Consider the following 16696-nt stretch of genomic DNA (forward strand, 5'->3'; position numbering starts at 1 on the left):
CTGCAGCCTTTCTCCTCCCCGTGGGGCCCTCAGTTGCTTCATTTTTATAAGGGAGGGAGGTATACCATCTGATTTCCAAGGCCATTTGCAGCAGGGTCATACTATGCTCTCAGGCTGTTTCCATTTCTGACAATCTGTGTTCTCTGGTCTAAGGTTCTTTCCAGCTCCTGCATTCTTTGATCTAAAAAATGGCATTCTTGGCTTGGACATTCTTTATCCTAAGGACTTTCCCAGATCTGAAATTCTGTGTCCTGTTTTCTAAGAGTTTGGGTTTCAAAGGTTCTCCCAAATTAAACATTCCCGGTCTTACATATGTGTTTCAAGGCCTCATCCGGCTCCGACTTTCTATGTTAGGGGTTCTCCTACATCCGATATTTTATATTCTATTTTCTGAGGGCTTTTTGGCTCTCATTTGATAGATCTGTGAGGAACCAACATCCCAACACTTTGGGAGGCTGGGGCTGTAAAAGTTATGGGCATGGGCCCTTGTGTGGAGAACACATTACCTTTCCTTGATTCATAGCCAGATCCTTAATGAAATGGGAGGGCAGGAGTGGGGTGTGGGGATGGGGAGGGGGAGGCTAATGCTTTTCAGAGTCTGGGAGCCAGCAAGCTGCTGCATCAGTAATCTCCAGCACTGGCACATGAGCTAAGACCCAGCATTACGGAGCCGAGAAGGCAAGTTGTCACTGTGACTTGGGAACCTTTCATGGATTTGATACGGCTCCATTTGGCTTTGCAAGGAAAAACAGGTAGCAGGGGTTTATGAAAGTAATATTCTTAAAGCAGTATGTAATTAAAATTGAGTCCTTTGAAGAATAATTCCACTCTTCATTGCTCCAGCCGCCCCAAGCTGAGTTGCTGCCAGGAAACTGCCTTTCACTCTGGCCAGTTTCTATATAGCCAAATGTACCCAAGTCACATGCAACCAATGTGTTTAGGGATTGAGGACATGTTTGGATCTATATTCTGGCACATCCGGCACTGTTTGTCTCCGGTCTCCCCTTGCTACCCCTCTCCTGCCCCTTAGTCTCAGCTTAGAAACAGGAATCACTTGCTGTCCCCCCCTCCTCTTTTGTGAAATTTTAGCTTTACTTCCCCAATTTGGGTTCTTCTTCTTACTGGGGAAATGTCTTTTGGATACCAAGTCATCCCTGGCAAAAACATCAGGGCATATTAGGTTAAAAGAAAACTTATTTCCCTCTCTTGGCTGAAATAGTGGGTGAAGTGAGAGTTGATTGACCTTGGAAACCAAGTTTCTCCTGGTAGAACAGGGGCTGTGTGCAAGGAAGTGCTGGAGAAGTGGACAGAACTTACCCAGTGACATTCTGCTATTGGCCCAGGCAGAAAGCACTCTGAGAAGTGGACTCCTGCACCCAGACTCAATAGACTATAGAGTTTCTTATCTCTCCATAGGTCTCAGTTTCTTCTTCTGTAAAATGAGAGCACTGATCTCGATGAAAGCCCTTTTTAACTTTGATGGTCTATATTCCTACATCCCTTCAGACTCTATGACTTCTACTCTTTTTCCTTTTCTCTCCAAATCTATTAATTAAATATAATATTGTAGTTATTTAAGGTTTCTTTGGGGCTGGGGTATGAAACATTAGAAGAGCTTAATTATAGCACCTTCATATTTTAAAAGCTCCATCTAGTTTATGCTGCAGTCAAACAGTGAACAACTTACAAAATCTCCTGTATGTTTTTTATCTTATATAATGTCAAGCATCCAACCAGATGTTTGACACCTCAGAGACCAAACATCTGGGCTATGGATTGAACTTTAAACTTTTTACCATAGATGTTTATTTCAGCTTACAATCTGGGGAAAATGTGATTCAGGAATAAAACAAGGGACCCAGTTTGCATGGTAAAGTATGTCCATATCCAGCTTACAGGGGTCCGCTTACCTGTCCCAAGTGAACCTACTTCTCTATTGGGTAACAACCGTCTGACCCGTGAAGGATGCAATATGGCAAAATTATCAGCTTTGTTTCTGTATTGGCATCTTACATGCTTGTCACTTAGCAGGCACTTAAATACTTGCTTGCTTGTTTGAGTCAAATAACTTTAGAAGTCAGCACAACTTCAGAGATCATGGGGTTAGTCTAATCCTTACCCTAATGTTCTACAGCCTTTCTGATAATTAGCTGCCTAATGCTTCCTCCAAGTCTTCCAATTATGAGAAACCCATTACCTATCCAAAAAAAAAAAAAAAACCTATTCCACTTTTATACAATTCTGCTAGAGCACTGGACTTGGAATCAGGAAGACTCATTTTCCTGTGTTCAAATCCAGCCTCAGATACTTAATGGCTGTGTGACCCTGGGGAAGTCACTTAACTCTACCTCAGTTTCCTCATCTATAAAATGAGCTGGAGAAAATGGCAAAAATATAGTATTTTTGTCCAGAAAACTCCAAATGGGGTTATGAAGATCCTATCAGGACTGAAAGGATATAACAGCAATGGGTGGGAAGGTTTTATATATATATATATATATATATATATATATATATATATATATATATATATATATATATATATAAAGCCAGAATCATTCTTTTTCTGTGATTTCTTGTGGATTTCAGTTTTACCCTTTGGAGCAAAGGAGAACAAGTGTCCCTTCCACATGGCAGCTTTTCAAGTATCTGAAGCTAGCAATCTCAATTTCCCTAATGCTTCTCTACTCCAGACTTAACAATCCCAGTTCTTTCACGGAACTTCATGTTGATCAATCACTCTCTATTCCTGTTCCAGTTTGTTGATATCCATCCTAATACATAGTTGGGAAATTGAACTTAATATTCCATATATAACATGATCAAGAGAAAAGATAGCAGATTCTGACCAGCCCCATTCTAGATCCCAGGCATTTCTTAATGCAATTTAGTTTATCAAAGTACATATAAGAACATATTCTTCACTTCTTTAGTTGTAATGACACAATGATAGCTCCTATGACATTTTGTGACTGCTAATATCCCAGTAATTACAATGTAGCCATGGCTCCTCTTGGCTTGTGATGTTGATTGTTTGAACCCAAGTAGGAGACTTTGCATTTAGCCTTTTCTGACAGTTTATTCTAGAAGGAGTGAAAAGTCCTCCTCACATAAATAGGTTGGATCTCCATGGATACCACAAGTCATGTGGTATCCATGGAGAAGTGGTTAGTATCCCAGTGGATTCTAAGCATAGAGACAAGTCAGAGATAAATCAGAATGAAAGTGAAAAGAGGGAAAGGGACAGACCTTTCACTGTGAGTCCTCATGTACATATTCAGAGGAATAGACCCAAGGCAAAGTCGATGTGTGACACAGAGAAAGCCTCTGTTTACATTGTAAACCAAGGATGATCAATGAGTGCTTAACACAGTCCAGGGGACTTACAAGTTGATTAATAAATACTAGAACAAACAATAACAACAACAATTCGTGACTGACTGACTGAGCTATTTGACTCACAGAGGAAAACCAGCTGCAGGAATTACAAGAGGAACTCAAAATTAAAAAAAAATCTGAATGCTAAAAATTATTTTTAGATGTAATTGGGGAAAATATTTTTTTTTAAAAAAAGAGTTACAAGGAAGGAAGTGTCTGGCTGAAACTACCTCAGTTTTCTCTTTAGTCAACTTAGCAGATCAACATAAGCTGACATTTATGAGATTTGGTATCTTTGCTTATAAGGACCTAATATATGCTGAAGATGGCTGAAGATGGATCCAGATATTCTTCTGTGTTTGAATATCCATACCTGTAATTAAGGAGACTAAGAAGTATATCTAAATACCAATTTTTTTTTTCTGCTAAGCTCTATATAGATAATTTACATCTTGACAAGAAAAAAATACTTTAAATGAAGAGGTAAATTATTGTTTGAAATGCAAATGCCAACTTTGCTTGCTATGGCTTAACTAAAGACAACATATCTTCTGAGCTGCAAATATCCCTTCAAAGAAGGGTTTGTGTTTCCTACCCTACTTCCCCTTATTTCAATAAGGCTAGTTCACTTTTCTGTAGTGATTTAAGGCTTGCAAAACCCTTCAACAATAACTTCCATTTCTACAGTACTTAAAATCAAGTATGAGAAGTTATCTCCATTTTTTTGAAATGGGGAAACTGAGGCTCAGAGAATAAAAGGTTCTTACTCAAAATCACACAGTTTCCAAATATTCAAGATCAGCTTTCTGAACTCCAAGGGAAGGACTCTTTCCCATAACAACTACTTCAATTTATAAATGGGCTATATTCCAAAAGTTCATCCGTAAACTGGTTGTTTGCAACTAAGAATGATTTTCTCCATAGAAATATGGCATGCCAGGTTCCTAGATGTCCTGTACCAACAGGAGTCAGAGGACTGGTTTCCAAATGCCAACTTTGCCATTTCATGGCTGTCTTTCTCAGACTCATTTTCCTCACCAATAAAATAAAGTGGACAGGACATGCCTGGATTACTTTTAAGATCCCTGACACTCATTATTATCTTATTTTTTGGAGGCAATTGGGGTTAAGTGGTTTGTCCAGCTAGGACTTGTCTGAGGCTAAATTTCAACTCAAATACTCCTGACTCCAGGGCTGGTGCTCTATCCATTGGGCCACCTAGCTGCCCTTTCCCATTTATTATCATTATTACTGAAGGTTTTTTTTTTTTTTTTTTTGGTATTACGTTACATTAAAAAGAATTTGTTTTGTGTTACAACACAGTCTTTTATAAATTACTCCCACTTCAGGAGAGGTCTCATAACAAAGTTATAAAACAGTTAAAGAAAATGAATAATAGAGTGACCTTATCCAAAAGTAAAAGCAACATTTTACCACTGGAGTACTCCCACCTCGCTTTTGTTTTTTAAATGAATGGAAATCTATTTTCTCTCTCTTTCACCCCCACTCCAATGAAATCCTAATACCATTACAGAACAGAGCATCAAAGAAAGCAATGTTTTGAGGGGGAAATGTTCAGAGTTCAGATGTTCAGATTCCAACTTGGGTAGGAGGCCAGGACAATGTGTGTCCCTGACGCAGCCCAAGGGCTGATGGGAAAATGAGGTGCCAGCGGTGGGTCAGAGAGGCCAGCCAGGCCAGTCTGACAACATGATTTGCCAGAGCCAGTTCTCTTAAACTGGTCCCCTCTTGATTTCTCTTGCTCCTGCATTTCTGGATACTGATTGGCTTGTGTCCTTTCCACACTTACCATCTGCCATTCCTTCCTTGAATATTGTCTCCCCCATTCACTTATTTCTGGAGCAAGGCCACAATTTTTTGGGGGGCTTTCTTATGGATTTGACCACTAGGAAATATTGGGCATGTAGATGGTGCAGTGGATAGAGTGAAATCAGGGAGACTCATCTTCTTGAACTCAAATGTGGCCTCAAACACTTTACTATTATAAATAACACATTCAAGAAAAGTAGATATGGATATCCGCAAAGTAAATACAAAGTAATTTTTTTCAGGGGGGGAAGAGTGTTAATTCCTGGGGGACAGGATGAGGAAATGTCTTGGACGGGAGATTGTTCTTGACCCGAGCCTTGAACTAAGGAGACTGGTAAAAGCTGGACACACAGATTTGAAAATCAACTATCTAGCCATGAAACTTTCTCCTTTTTTTCTTCAATTGTGAATCTCAGACTGCACATTTAGAGGAGCCTTGTAGCATGATGGAAAGCTGGGATCAAGGGAGGAATGAAGAGATGAGGAGGGGTTCCTCGCTGATAACTCCCCTGAGGTTATGGCTGATGAGTTCCTCTAGATCAAGCTTTCCTTCTGCAGTTTATTTCTATTGGGCTTATAGATGTTGCATCTGTTATTATTCAATTTCCTCTAGCCCAAAGTCCAGTATCTCCAGGGCTCCTAAGCACCCTCCTCTAGGGTCAGGACACAGGGATCATACTTGGTTGTTGCAGGTACAATTTAGTTAGGCAGGGCCTGATTCGAACCTAGCTCTCATCATCTCTTGCTTCTGAAGCTTTGAGGTAGGCCACATAGGGGCAGGAAGGAGGGAACCAGTGGTGGACAGCAATAACAGAAACCTACATGGATGGCCATAAAATACTCTCTTTCCCCTACCCTGTTAATATATCAACAAGCAATTTTAAGTACTTGCTCTGTACCAGATCCTAGAGATACAAAGACAAAAGTGAAATAATTCTCAGTCCTTGAGGAGTTTTTAAGGAGGATACAATACTATAATACAATACAATACAATACAATACAATATAACACAAGTATGTATGATATAAATATATGTGTGTGTGTGTGTGTGTGTAAGTGTGTATGTATATTTGATGTCATAAAGATTCACAAGGGAAGGAGATCCAGGATCAAATGCTGGGGGTGCTGTTGTTACCCTGAACCTTTCAATCATTGCCAAGTATCACTCTGCTAACCCATGCAAAATGCTACCTGGAAACAGAATACAGTCTGGATTCATTCATTCTACCCAAGGGAATAAGAAAGGGTCATTCTTGGTATCCACTCTCTGAGTTTTGCACAGGAGCCCAACCTAAGAACAGAAACTTCCTATTTCCTCTCTCCAGAATTTGGCAGATGTTCCCGTGCCGGCAGGTCCCTCTCACCTCCACAGCCCCCAGCAGTACCTCCACTGTCTCAGCCATACTAATGCTTGTCCACAATTTAGTGGTGACAGTCTACATTTCTCTGGTAAAACACATTAGGAGAGGGAAGATGCAACTTATTTGCTTAAGCAGTCCTCCCCCTCCATCCACCCTCTACTAAAATCCTGGCTCAGCTTCTTGCTATATGAGATACCAAATCACCTCTAAAATGGGAGGCAATGTGTGAAGAGGGGGGGCTAGATCATCTTTAAGATTCCTTCTTGTGCTAGACCCCTATGAGCCCCCAGTGCCCTGCTTGCCAAGATCCCTTTCATAAGGCATGAACTTTCTATGTGTTAATAAAGGAGAGATGATGCCCTAGGATGGGCCTGTCTTCTACATTCATCTTCATAAACCTTAACTAATGAAATTGCTTTGTCCCTAATAATTAGCAACTAGTGCTAATTTATGGCAGCTGGTGTTTGGGGGAGTCATTTTTAATTCATGATGCTATGAAATCTGGGGAGAGTGTAGAGGCTTTTTTTTTTCCTCTTTTACATTTTCTCCTTTAAAAATTGCATTTAGAAGTTCCAGGGGCCATGCAGTGAGTCCTCAGCTGTGAGTTTATTTCCATAGTGCTTTTTTCTTCTATTCACTGCATAGGAATACTAAATACTAAATAAATCCTAAATAAATACTAAAATAGGAACACTACCTACTTTCCCAAGATCTTTGTGTAGAAAGTGTTTTGAAATTTTTCCAGGATTATACAAAATGGAAGTCATTCGTGAGACCACCCATTAGTGCTACATATATCTGTTTGTGTTTGGGTTGATATTTTGAGAATTATCTAAAGTCATTACTGGGGATATTTGAACTAGTGAATATAGGAGCTAAAAGGTATCTAGCATGGTAGAAATCTATGTAGTTGAAGGGTCAATTCCCTCCGGTGAGTGAACAAAAGAACTGTAAAGATGCTCTTATAAGAAGAAGAAGAAGAAGAAGAAGAAGAAGAAGAGGAAGAGGAGGAGGAGGAGGAGGAGAGGAGGAGGAGGAGGAGGAGGAGGAGGAGGAGGAGGAGGAGGAGGAGGAAGAGGAGGAGGAGGAAAAGGAAGGAAAAGAGAAAGAGAAGGAGAAAGAGGAGAAAAAACTTAGATGGATGGACATGAATGCATTTATTAAACTGGATCACTTGTAAAGAGTTGATTCCAGATAGTTTAACAAAGGGGTAGTCATTGAGACATGGAGGTGGCTTTCTCATGTCAAACCCTTGTTGTAATCATATCAGTGATAAAGGGATTCTGGTTAGACCATTCCAGGAAGAGAAGAAGTTCTATAATGTTGAGGGAATAAAGTCTCCATCTGGCTCTTAGGAAGCTTTGAGCCTAACCCTCTTGAAAGGAAAACATTCTTCTGAAGAGTCTTTGGAAGAAGAGCTTGTGCAGTTTCTTTGGTACAATTCATTAAAATACCAACTTAAATTTACCATCAGGAAGTTCTACCTGAGGTCTATTACAAATCACCCCAGCTATATAACCAATGTCCAATGACTTTTCCTTTCTAAATTAATTGAAAAAGAGCCTATGATTCTTTATTATTTATTATGAAAAAAGGCTATTAGTCTTTCACAAAATACCATGGAAGTATAGTAACAGTTTCTTATTCCTTTCCATGTTCTATGCTCCACTCCCTAAAAGAACCCCTGTCCTGATTCACAGGGTGAGGAATAAAATTGTCTAGGGAGCCATCACAGTAAACCTCCTCATCCTGTGACTAAATGGCACTTGCTTAGTTGATTAACAATGACAGGCTCTCAGGCCCAGACAATAGCAGAACAGCAGATTAGAAATACCTTGATAGTATTTTTTCCTAACTTAAAACCCAACTTCCTAGTGCCTCCATAAGGAGGAAGAGTATCTAATGACAATATCTTTAATCTGAATTTATTCTTCCTACTGGCTATGTGACTCTGGTCAATCTTTCTCTCCTCTTCTGGCCTCAGTTTCCTTTTCTGTGATTCAAAGGACTTAGGTTGGATGATCTCTCAGATTCCATCAAGTTCCAATATTCTATTATTTAAATGCTGAAAATTAACAGAGAGTTGGCCCAGTGAGTCTGAAAACAAGCAGATAAAATATACCATATACGCAGTAGAATAGAGGAGATGTGCACCAAGTGATGACAAGATTAATGGATCTCTTTCCCAATCTGAGACATGAGGATTGTAATTAATTGAATTAGGAGAAAGCTGGGGCTGAACTATGTCATTCTGACTGCTACAGTTCAGACCTGGTGGGGAGAAATGTATACAATTCAATCACAATTGGCTACATGGCTGTTTTCATTTTTTTTTTAATAAAAAATGAGTTGGAGCTTAAAGAAAGAAGGAAAAATGAGAACAAAATGAAGGACAAAGGCTTTAGTGATGATGGGCAAAATCTTAAAGCTAGTTTCAAAGTTAAGGATGTTTCTATATTAATATAATCCCCCTCCCAAGGTTATAAGCCCCTCAAGGGTAGAGATTGCTTGGAATTTGTCTCTGTATTTCTGGTACCTTGAAAATAAAAGGGCTAGAGACTGGAACTTTGATTTTGTTGATATAGGGAACTTCTGAGTGAAGAAATTCTCTCCATATAGTGAGTGCTTTCTAGTCAAAGGGATCAACTGGTTAAATGATTTGACCTAGGTGCTACATGTTTCAAAGGCAGGACTTGAACCCAGTTTTACCTAGCTAGGAGGGAAGCTCTCTCTTTCAAACACCCTGCTTCCTCTCAGAAAACACTTCATAAATAGAGGGCTAGTCTAGCAGTCTCAAGCTGAGTTTGAATTTTTCTCAGACCTGTATGAGACTTGGTACTCCAGGCAAGTTACCTCAGTCTCTTCATCTGTAAAATGGGGATAAAAATAACATCTAGTTCCCAGGATTGTTGTGAGGCTCAAATGAGATATTTGTAAAGTATTTAGAAAGCCTCAAAGTATTCAATAAGTGCTGATCTGCTAGACATTTTCCACTGACAGTTTTTTATATTTCACATTAAAATTTAACAAACATTTATGAAATGCCTATTGTATGCAGATAGAGCACTTGTGCTGAGGGGAAGTCAACAAAGTATGTTCTATTCTCTTGTGAAGTTCACAGATTAGTAGAAGATATGAAACATGTAAAGATAAAGTCCAACTATATAGTATTCAGAGATGTGCATATGAGTGCACAGTGATCAGCAAAGTCAATATGAGGTGAAAACAAGAAAGAAGATTCAATGGAGGAATTGGCTTTTAGTGCTGAATTTTGAAGGCTGGATAGGAATTTACCAGTTGAAGAAGAGAAGACAAGACAGGTCACTATGACACATCTATGAGCATAGAGGTACTGAACATGTGAGCAGCAGGCACAAAGCAAACAGAGAGTAGTACAGTTTGCCTGAAGTGCATGGGATAAAGAAAAAGATAAATCTGGAAAGGTACTGTAGTGCCAAATTGTGGAGAGCCTTGAATGATGAGCAAAGGAGGCTGACTTTTACTTATTGATAGTAAGGTATCTCTGGAAATTCTAGATCAGAGGAGAAATAGGAAACAGATTTCTGCAATTAGAAAGAGTAGTGAAGAACAGGACTTATCAGATATAATTTTTAAGAGAATGCTATGCAAAGAAACTGATTTGAATTATGGTTAGAAGGAATTTTGCAATCAGACTTCTTATAAAATAAAGGTTTAATGTACTCTGTAGTATAGGCAACATGGCATGGGGGAAAATATTGATTATGGAATCAGAAGTACTAGATTCAAATCTTAGTCTACAAACCGTTGAGAATATAAGGCTTTATATAACACACTCTATTTTCATAAGACTGATAATTGGAGAAAGAGTTGAAAAATAGGATTTATAGTCCGAAGACCTCAAATCTGATCTCTGCCTATTATTACCTATATGACTTGGAATAAGTAATTTTTTTTTCTTTTGGCCTTGGCTTCCTTATCTGTAAAGTAAAGGGATTGGACAAGATGATTCAGTCCAGGGTCCCTCTCTGTACACTTTTATGATATATGACAAGGGATTAAAAAAACCCCATAAAACATTATGTAAATATGACATTTGATTGTAAGGATGCTGATGATAACATTGGAGACATATAAACCTCTCTCTATTCTGGTCACTCTGATAGTTAAGTAAAAATCTGTTCAAGATTTAAAGAAATAGAATCAACTGGTTAGAATTTAGATTCAGTGAATCCTTGAGGCTCAGGAATTCTCCAGCATAGATTTAAGATCTAGAAGGAATCATAGAGATTATTTCATTAAAACCTTTCCCTTTACAGAGGATGAAATTAGGGAAGTGACTTACCAAAATTCACAAAGCTAAAAAGGGCAGAGTCAGTGTTCAAGTACTTTGGTGAATACTCAGGTACTTTATTCAAACCCAGTTCTAGTGTTCTTTCCACTAGAACACAGCCTCTTTGCCTGCATTCACTCAAAACACTCTATATGTGCAGGTTCACTTCTCCTATCTAAAGGAAATCTAGCCATCAGGAAAGGATTTAATGGTCTTCTTGTTGTATCTATCCCACTCTTTGTGACCCCATTTGGGGTTTTGTTGGCAAAGATACTGAAATGATTTGTCATTTCTTTCCTAAGTTCATTTTTACAGATGAGGAAACTGAGGCAAATAGGGTTCAGTGACATGCCTAGGGTCACAGAGCTAGTAAAAGTCTGAGGTCAGATTTTTTTATTTTAATTTTTTAAAGCTTTTTATTTTTAAAACACATGCATAGACAGTTTTCAACATTCACCCTTGCAAAACCTTGTGTTCCAAATTTTTTCCCTCCCTTGCCTCACCCCATCCCTAGACAACAAGTAATCCAATATAGCTTAAACATGTGCAATTCTTTCATATTTCCACAATTATCATGCTGCACAAGAAAAATCAGATCCAAAAGGGAAAAAATGAGAAAGAAAACAAAATGAAACAAGCAACAACAAAAAAGTGAAAATACTATGCTGTGATCCCCACTTAATCCCCACAGTCCTCTCTGAGTATAGATGGCTCTCCCCATCACAAGACCATTGGAACTGGCCAGAATCATGAAGCTAGATTTGAATTCAAGTGAGCACTCTAGGTGAGTGCTCTTTTTGCCATCTATTTGCTCCTATACTAGCCAAATTACCCTTTAAAATAATAAATAAAAATAATATAAATGAGACCTTTCTTTTCCCACTGCCTATATTTATTCTTTGAGATACTTTTCTCTTTTTTCATTGGGGAGGGGGGTGCAGGGTAGTTCTAGGGGTCCATTATTATCCCTTAGCTGGGGATCAAACAATCATTTTGGATACCAAGGGCTGAGCTATGTCAGGGGACTTTGGGTACAGATCTTTCTTCAAGACATCAGGCAATGCTGCTTCTTGCTATTTTTCCATGGACGCCTGAGGATGGGGGTGGAGTCTGAAAACAATGATGATAGCTAACATTTATATAATACTTCTAGGTTTGCAAAATGCTTTACATGTATTATTTCATCCTTTCCTCACAAGACTGTGAGTCGTGGGGAGCACCTGCAGTGTTTGTACGGAGAGGATAGAATGATGATGTCCAGGTCTGAGCCCTGGGGAAAGGTAGCTGCTTAGTTCCTCAGCGGGGAAGCCCTCAGTCTATCACGGAAGCTCAGGAGTCTGAAGCAATGTGATCAACTTCAGAGAACTCTCATCAGCAGGGAAGGGATAGATATCATCCCCATTTGCAGAAGCCTAGCAAAATGAGGGAGCAGCTGCCCAGAGAGGTTAAGTAGTTGGTTCAATGTCACACAGCAGGTATAGATGGTAGTGCTGAGAACACAGCCCCTCATCATAGATTTCTACTCCAGGGAACTATTTTCCAGGCTATTCTGCTTCCTACCTTAGCCCACATATTCCCGATTTATGATTTTTGTTTTTGTTTTTCCTTTTTAAGCTAGTGAGGATTGTTCTCTTTTGTCAATTTGGTTAGAGGGTAGGGGACTGACTGATGGACACACAAGCTAATGAGCTCAGGAGTTATCTTGGCTCTGATTTATTTACATCTTCCATAAATCACATTTATTGAGTGCCTGGGGTGTGCATGGAGTTGTGATGGGTCCCACACATTAAAGCAAGAGAAAATAAACATTGCAGATGCTTGTTGTATAATGTAGACTACTTAAATATCCAAAGGCATGAAATAAATCATCACGCTGTTGGGAAATGGACCTCTTCTTTCTTCTCTCTCCCTCCCTCCCTCTCCCTTCTGCCTTCTCTTCCTCTTCCTCCCTCCCTTTTCCCCTCCTTCTATCCCTTTCTCTCTTCTCTTTTTTTTCTATTTCTTTCCCCTCCTGTTCCTTCCTCTCTCTTTCTTCTTTTTTCTGTCTCTCTTTCCCTCTACCTCTTCCTTCCCCCTCCCTCTTTCCCTCCTTCCTTCTCTTCTTTTTCCCTCCTTATCTTTCTCTCTTTCCCTTTCTGCCTCTTTAGCTTTTTCCTCTCTATCTCTCACCGGCCTCCCCTCTCTCCTTTTCCCCTCCCCCCTCTCTCCTTTTTTCCTCCCTCTCTATTTTCTCTTTCTTTTTTCTCCTTCTGTCCTTCCCCTCCTTTCTTTTCATCTCCTCTTTTCTTTCTTTTTTTCTTCTCTTTCTGTCTCTGTGTCTGTGTCTCTGACTCTGTATATATTTCTCTTTCCTGCTATCTTTCTTTTTCTCTTTCCTCTTCTTTCTTCTCCTCTCTGCTCTCTTCCCCTCCCTCTCTCTCTTTTCTCTTTCCCTGCCCTTCCTTTTCTGTGTCTCTCTCTGTTTGTCTTCCTGTGTTTCTCTGCCTCTGTCTCTCTGTCTTTCTCCTTCCATTTCCCTACCTTCTATCCTCTCGCCCCTTCTCTCCCTTTTTCCCCCATTCCCCATGCTCTTCTTTGGAACGTAAAGTATTAGTCTCATGCCTAGATTGAACTCATGTGCAGGATTTGAATTCAGAGTATTTTTTTTTCCTTCTTTCCTGACACGGAGAATCACACTCTATCCAATACACTGTACTTCAATTATTTAGCTCTTTATGGCTTGCTAAGTACTTTGTTCTGAACAACCTCGCCAGTACATGATACATGAATTATAAGTCCCATTTTACAGATGAGGAATCTAAATTCTGACAAGTTGAACAACCTGCCAGTGGGCACAAAACGAGTTAATGCTGCAAGTGGGATTTCAATCCAGCTCTCTAGACTCCACATCTAGCCTCCACTATTCTAAGCACTTATTCCGAAATTCAAAGGTTTTCATTTGCTTAGTGCTTTAAGGTTCACAAAGACCTTTCTTCCTTCCCATTATCCCATTGTATCCCAGAAATCGGGATTCGTAGTTGCCTCAGGCCACATGTCCAGGACGAGAGTCTTTGGACCCCTTCCTAGTGGCGCAGCTTGGCTTGAATGTAAATTCCCTGAGTGCAAGGTCTGTTTCCTAGTAGGTCCTTAATACTGTGAATGCTTGTTAATTGACGGGATGTAAGGCAGCATTGTTACTCCGTTATTATTGGACTCCTGATAAAGCCCCCCATCAATGCTTTATTGAAGACTGGAGATTGCTAGCTCTGGCAGGATCAACTGGACTGGGAAGGCTTTCTGAGGACAGATAGCGGCTGTTAACTTTTTAAATGGAAGAACTTGCTAAATAATAGCAGTTAGAACTTGGCATGAAGCTTTTTAAAGAGTCTGCTTTTTGTCCAAAAAGCTAATCTTGTTAGTGACTGGCTGATTAAAAGGTTCTCCTAAAGACCTCCAAGAAATTCAGTTCTTTCCAAATTGGACTTTGTTCTTTTTTCATAAAGAAAGCATAAAAAACTAAGGGATTTTATAGATAGTGAGGTAGCCAGATGATAAATAGATAGACAGATTCCCTCCCCCTCCCCCACATAGCTCTTATTCTTTCATTTAATTCCCTCTCCAGTGCTTATATGTGGGGGGAAACTCTTGCCTCTCAAAGGATTTCTCAAAACAAAAACAAAAACAAAAAACTGGAAGGGGTTTGACAATTGTCCAGCAGTGGACTATGGTATGCCTGTCTTCCGAGGAGCAGTCTACTTCTGAAAAAACTGGTACAGTGAATAGAGCGCTGGAATTGGAGTCAGGAAGGTAAATTTGGATTCAGATACTGACTAACTATATGGCCTTATGCCAGTCACTTAATCTCAGTCTGCCTCAGTTTCTTCATCTGTAAAATGGGGATAATAAAAGTACCCAACTCACAAAATTGATGTAAGGATCAAATGAGAATATAGGTAAAGCTCTTTGCAAATCTTAACATGCTATATAAATGCTACTTTCTATTATTATATGTTCTATTATTTCTCTTATTGTTTTCCATATGGAAACATAATTTTCCATATAATTTCTATCACACAGCATAAATACTTATATTCATTTTGCATATGTCTGGTTGATAATTTCATACATGTTATATATAAAGTATATTTCTTACATAGACTTATTTTGTACATATATATTTTTACATTGAGTTATTTAGGCACATGTTCTCCCCTCTCCCAAATAGAATGTAACTTTTTTTGAGGGCAAACACTAATCTTTGTGTCTTCACTGCCTAACACCATTTAGGGGGCAATTTTAAGCAATGCTTTTGGAGCTACTGATACACTCATCAGCAGAAAGCTGGCCAGCAGAAATTGCCTATTTTTTACATAAGGTAAAGAAAGCTTCAAGCACAGCAACTCAGTAGGATTGTCTATTCGGGGAGGGGGGGGGGAGTAAAGAGGGAACCATGATCTGTATTGATGGAAAAAGCACATTGACAAAATCACAGTTCTTTATGGTATTGTAGAGTAGAGGGTGAATAGGGAAACTCCTTTAAAGAGAAAATTTCCCCAACCAATGTAGGTTAGCAACTGTTGTCCAATTCATACAACCAGTTAATATAAGAGGTAGGGCCTTTATCCAGGTTTTCCTGACTATGAGAGCAGATAATAAAGATAATGATAAAAAGAACAGCAGCTAGCATTTCTATAGGACATAAAGTCTAAACAGCATTTTTAATAAGTCAACCTGGGAGGTAGGTGCAATTATTATTAGCCCTATTTTATAGTTGAGGCATCAGGCAGTTAGAAGTTAAGTGAGGTGTCCAAAGTCACACAGATAGTAAATGTCTGAGACTGGATTTGAACTCAGGGCTTCCTGTCCAAGTCCAAGGATAGGAAACCACTTTTCCCTTATTTTTCATTGAAATCGCTCTCTGGCAATTCTGATCTGGTGTTCCTAATTCTGTGACCCATAAGGGTTGGCTTACATAATGTTTCTTCAGATACTTGAGGATAGCAGTAGCATTCTCCTAAATCTTCTCTCCCTTTTCAACATTTCAAAAGGTCTATGATTTCCTTGAGGTGCTCATTCCCTCCATTCGTTTGGAGAGCAATCCATCTATATCTGAGAAGAGGGTTTTATGAATAGTTATAGCCATAATATTCATCCTCGGGTAGCCAATTTCCTGGTATTGAGCCTCTTCTACCCCTTTCATCAAGATGACTGATGGAGTCCATCTTCATATACATAATCAAAGCCTTCTCAGCTTTATGGATTTGGTAGAGCTTAGCCCATTGATATGGCATTTGAAATCCCTAGGGTTTCTTATAAATTTCTATGCATGGCAAATATTGGAGAAAGAACTGCCTGGAGAACCATCAAGAATTATATAATAACAGTAGTTAAACCCATACCCCAAAGCAATCTCCATTGTGACACAATCCAGCTTTTGCTTGAAGAACTCGAATGAGAGGGCACCCAATGTCTCCCAAGTCAACCCACTCTACTTTTGGACAGCTGTCATTATTAGTAATTAATTGTGTTTTTTTTCCTCCCCATTGATATTGAGCAAAAATTTTCCTTCCATTTCTCCAAGTCCTGGTCTGTGGGACCAATCAGAATAAGACTAATCCTTCTTAAATTAAAACACCACTCTATTATCTTTGTCAAGAAAAACCCCCATAACATCATCATGACGATTCAAGTAATAATTGAATCACTGAACAATAACAATAATGACAACAACACAAAAACGAGGGGTATGGTTTTAGAAAAATCTCATGACAATCTATATGGATTGATACAGAGTGAAGTGTATCTTTAGAACCAGGAATTCATTGTACACAATAAT

Source organism: Antechinus flavipes, chromosome 2 (assembly GCF_016432865.1).
Source record: "Antechinus flavipes isolate AdamAnt ecotype Samford, QLD, Australia chromosome 2, AdamAnt_v2, whole genome shotgun sequence".
Classification (NCBI taxonomy): Eukaryota; Metazoa; Chordata; class Mammalia; order Dasyuromorphia; family Dasyuridae; genus Antechinus; species Antechinus flavipes.